This window comes from Patagioenas fasciata, chromosome 1 (genome assembly GCF_037038585.1).
Source record: "Patagioenas fasciata isolate bPatFas1 chromosome 1, bPatFas1.hap1, whole genome shotgun sequence".
In the NCBI taxonomy this organism is placed as follows: Eukaryota; Metazoa; Chordata; class Aves; order Columbiformes; family Columbidae; genus Patagioenas; species Patagioenas fasciata.
The window spans coordinates 101,651,198-101,655,835 of NC_092520.1; positions in this window are offsets into that span (position 1 = coordinate 101,651,198).

A 4,638-nucleotide genomic window follows, 5' to 3' on the forward strand; every position below is an offset into this window, starting at 1 on the left:
GCAGCAAAAGTAGCTAACAGCATCCTGGGCTGTCTTCACAAGAATGTATCCAGTAGGTCGAGAGACCTCTGTTCAAGCACTTGCAAGACCATTTCTGGAGTGTTTAGTCCAGAATTTTGGCTCCCCAGTACAGGAAAGATATTGTCATACTGAAATGAGCCCTGAACAGGGCAACAAGGATGGTCAGAGCACTCGATGTATGAGCAGATGTTGAGAGATAGGTTTGTTCAGTCCAGACAAATAAAGGTTCAGGGAGACCCTATTACTTCCTGACCAGAGGACACAAAAGTCGTGGAGCTGGAGGTGCATGGTGGTGGGACACGAAGCAACAGGGAAAACTTGGAACAGTAGATTCTGATTAGGTACTAGGAAAACCTTTTTTTACCAGGAGGGCATCCAAACACAGTGGCACCAGAGCCTGGAGAGGCTGTGGGATTTCCATCCTTGTAGATGTCCAAGCCTCAAGTGGATACAGCCCTGAGCAACCTGATCTGACTAGACCTGATTTCGAGCAGTGGGTTGGGCTAAATGACCTCTGAAGGTCCCCTTTCAGACTAAACTATTATTTGGGTCTATGGCCTATGGATGTAGTGGTATAATATAATGTGCAAAAGAGACTGACAAAAGAAAAATAGAGAAGTCAGGGAGAAAAAAAAAGAAAAAAAAAAGTTAAAATATTCAAAATACAAAATAGAGAAAAACAACAGAGAAAGGTTAAATGGTGATGCTGTGGTGATATCATTAAGGAAAAATACTTCTGTTAAGAAATGGGGTGTCATTTTAGAAGTTAACTACTGCAATGTTTACTTTCATAACCTTCTTAAGTATCTTAGAAAAATACTACACATTGCAAATGCTTTAAATTAGAATTATTCTATTTTAATTTATGTGTAGAATAATATGTTGTATTTTAAAATCTATTGTTGCTTCAAAGTGTAGCACTTAGAAGTATGGAAATGACATGATTTAGACTGATTTAATTCAGCTGTTTCTACATATGTACTGAATATTGTTAACAGCGGCATACTAACTTAACCACGTGAGCATGAGCTGTGTTTCCAGAAGATCTCTGCCTCTCCAAGGAAATGAAGCAGTCAGTGAGTGCTTCTTAGAAACTTTACTATTTATTTATTGCATTTTACCTCCATACTGACTCTTTATTGAATACAACAGTATTAATTCTGTTGGGACACTTCTATGGTCTTTTAGACTTTAGCGCATGGGTTTTCATAAACAGTAACGAACATCTCTGCCAGATTTGGAGATGGTATATTTTTTTCTGTTTCCTAAGAGGGATTTCATGTACAGACTGATCAAGAATTGTGAAAACTGCTCAGTGATGGCATAAGAAATTTGGGTAATTTGCATCTGATATTTGGGAATATTTTAAAAGCTTGTAATATTTCACATGTTAAAAAAAAATCCTTGTAATTTATTTCATTCGTCAACATGAGCTCCAACCTGAATCAAGGTAAGTCATTCAGACATTTTAAAAAAGAATAATTTGTGTAGGGGAAATGCACATCGTGTGAAATTACACTGACCCGTCACTTATATGATCAGCAAAGGTCAAAACTTCGTAGTGACACAGAAGAGATCCCTGTCACTTGAACTAATAGTTTCAGTAGCTGTTCCTTCCATGGACTGACCCCCCAGGGAGGCAGGGCCGAGACTTTTCCAGTTGATTTCATATCCATTCACTGAAGGAAAAAAGATGGTCACAGTACTCCTCAAGTCAAAGGCAAATTTCTGAGGCAGTGGTGCTTGCTACTTTGTTATGAACTCTGCTATTTTGTTTTTTCCTTACTGTCTTTTCCGATTTTGCCTGTATTCATTTAATCTTTACTGCTACATTTTATGCAATCTCTGACTCCTTCCCAACCCTACTTGCCCCCTTGAACCCTTCATGCCTGATGGTGCCCTAGGACCAAGTAGTCCTGTCACTTGGGCTGTTTCTCCTGTGCTCCTTGAGCAGAACAATTCTGAGGTGGGGGGAACATCTCCATTCCCACAGTGGGCTCTCCCAAGTACTTTCAGGCACAGTGGGTGGCCAGAAGGCAGAGGCTGGAGCACGCCCAAGCATCCAATTGCTGATAGATCACTCATTTGGACATAGAAGCTGTAAATGGATGCAGCACACTCACTACAGATGAAATCCTTGGAGAACTGAGGATGCAAACACGTTTCTCATGGGCATAGCAAACTGCAGTGCAGTGTGCAGGTTGTGGATGGGTTTGTGTTTTGAGGATGGCTGCACGTCAACTTGCTGTTTCTCAGTAAGAAACCTGTTGAAGTCGTGCAGTTTGTGAGTGTATTTTTTTGTTTGGTTGTTTGTTGTGGGGTTTTTTGTTTGTTTGTTTGCTTTTGGGGTTTGTTTGTGGGTTGTTTCTGTTTGGTTTTGGTTGTTTTGGTTTTGGGTTTGTTGTTGTTGGTGGTGGTGGTGGTGGTTTTGGTTGGGTTTTTTTTTTAGACAGTGAAAATATGTATTTTTTCAGACTACATGCTACTGAACTTTAGCTGGAACTTAAAATAAATCAACCTGAGGCATATATCTTCCAGAGGCAACTCCAGCCCAAACAGCAAAGGTTTAATAAAGTAAAAACAAATTGAGTCTTGTACAGAAAGCTCTGGTTAAATTAACTGTAGGCACCAGTGCTAGTTCTACATATAATAACCCAAGTTTTCATACATTCCAGTAAACTGTTGACATTTTCTCCTTCTTTTTATGAAATATTAGAACAGAACCATGATTCTGCATCTCATAGAGTTTCGACATAGTGTGTTTTGCTTGGCACACCATGCACTTTATCAATTTTTGAATCCTTTCTCATTTTTTAAATAATATTTGCTATATTCTTAAAATAATTAACATTTTACAATTGGGAGGCAATGGAAACATGACTCAAACAAATTAATTGGCTTACATATTAATGTCTGGTACATACCCACTGAAGTAATATCAGACATTAAAAGAAGAAAAAAGTCCACAAAATGCAAACCCAAACATCTAGTTTCCTTCCAAGTTCTAGCAGTAACAGGTCAAGGAAATTAATTTCTTCTTCAGGATTAATGACAGACTTGCATTAGCTGATTCATAAACACCAATGGCCCCTAGAAAGACACCAAACTTGTGCTAACATCCCACAGTTTGTATATGCGCTCTGATACATCCACTACAGTATCAGGGCACTGAGCTTCGGGTTGTTGTGGTTTTAACGGAGGCAGGACCTTAATATTTAAGAAAAGGAGAAATTGTTGCAATACATGTTAGCATTCTCCAATGCAATGCCACTGCAAAACCAGGACTAGACTTCATACACTAACTCCTATAAAAAGCTGTAAGAGCAAAGCTGTTTGTGCTCAAGGAGCTTACAATGTAGTATTTTTTCTTTCTGTTTTTTGTCTTAAAGGACTACAAACAGAGTGAAATAAAACATGGAAGAAAGTTGTGTAAACCCTTAGGATTTAATCTCATACCTTTCAAATTAATAAGAACATTCCTATAGTTAGAAGAAAGACAGAGATCTCAGAAAACTTCAGTTTTTTGGGAAAAAAAAAAAAAGCATAAAACCAACACAAAACTAAATAATATTACTAAGGATATAATAACTAGCACTTCAGGACACATTTTTATTTTCTCTTTCTTCACAAGATGATGACTTTTCTGGCTTGATTTCTCTATTTCTATTTTATAGTTCTACCTCAAATATAACTAGCAGCATTTGCTGTCAAAGCTGTGGGTTGAATCTTTCTCCTTTTCTTTTTTAATAATCCTCAATGGACATTATACTCTATCTTCATGTCTGCGTGTGTTTCAATCTCATGAGAGAGAGCTGATTTAGACACTGAATTATACTAGTATCCATGTCTAACAACTAACCAAAACATATGCCCTTGATGTTCCCCTCCTCGTATTGCTAATTAAGCAAAATAAACAGAAATGAAATTAAAACCGGGCAAAGTACTCATCTTTCCTCAAGATTTAATTTGGGATCAGAAACGCCGCTGATGGGAGAGGGAAGCTGGAATTGCAAGTACGTCCGCGTACGGCAAATGAAATGCTGAATTATTTTTTAAACCTTTCACTAACAACTGGTGATTTAAAGGTCACTTCAGAGAAGGAATCAAGGTCAGACACCGCTAAACCTGAATCCGAGGCAGCCTTTCCTTTCTCCCCGTTCCTCGCCGCAGCGGCGCATTAAGGCGAAGGTGGCAGCGGGGGTCGGTGGGGCCGGGGTTGCTCAGCCCCCGCTCCCCTCCACGCCTCGCTCCGCCCGGGACATCCTGCGCTTCCACGCGTGACGCCTGGCCGCAGGCGCAGGGTTACGGCGCGCACGATCACGGATCGGCTGGACAGACCAGTACCCCCTTCCACCCTCTCCGGCAGGGCCAGGGTCGGCGGGGCGGGCCGGCAAGCAGGGAGAGCGGCTCCCGACGTCTCCTGCGGCGGTGGGAAAGTTCCCCAAACTTCTCCCCGGTGGGGCTGAGCGGAGCCGGTAGGGGTTGCCCCATCGTCCCCCTCCAGGCCCGCGCGCACACGGCTCGTTGGCTCCCGCCCCTTCCCGGTCAGGCCGGGCCCTCCCGCGGCCGCCACCTCCCCCGGCAGGGGCGGGCAGGAGGAGGAGCGCGTCGGGCCGG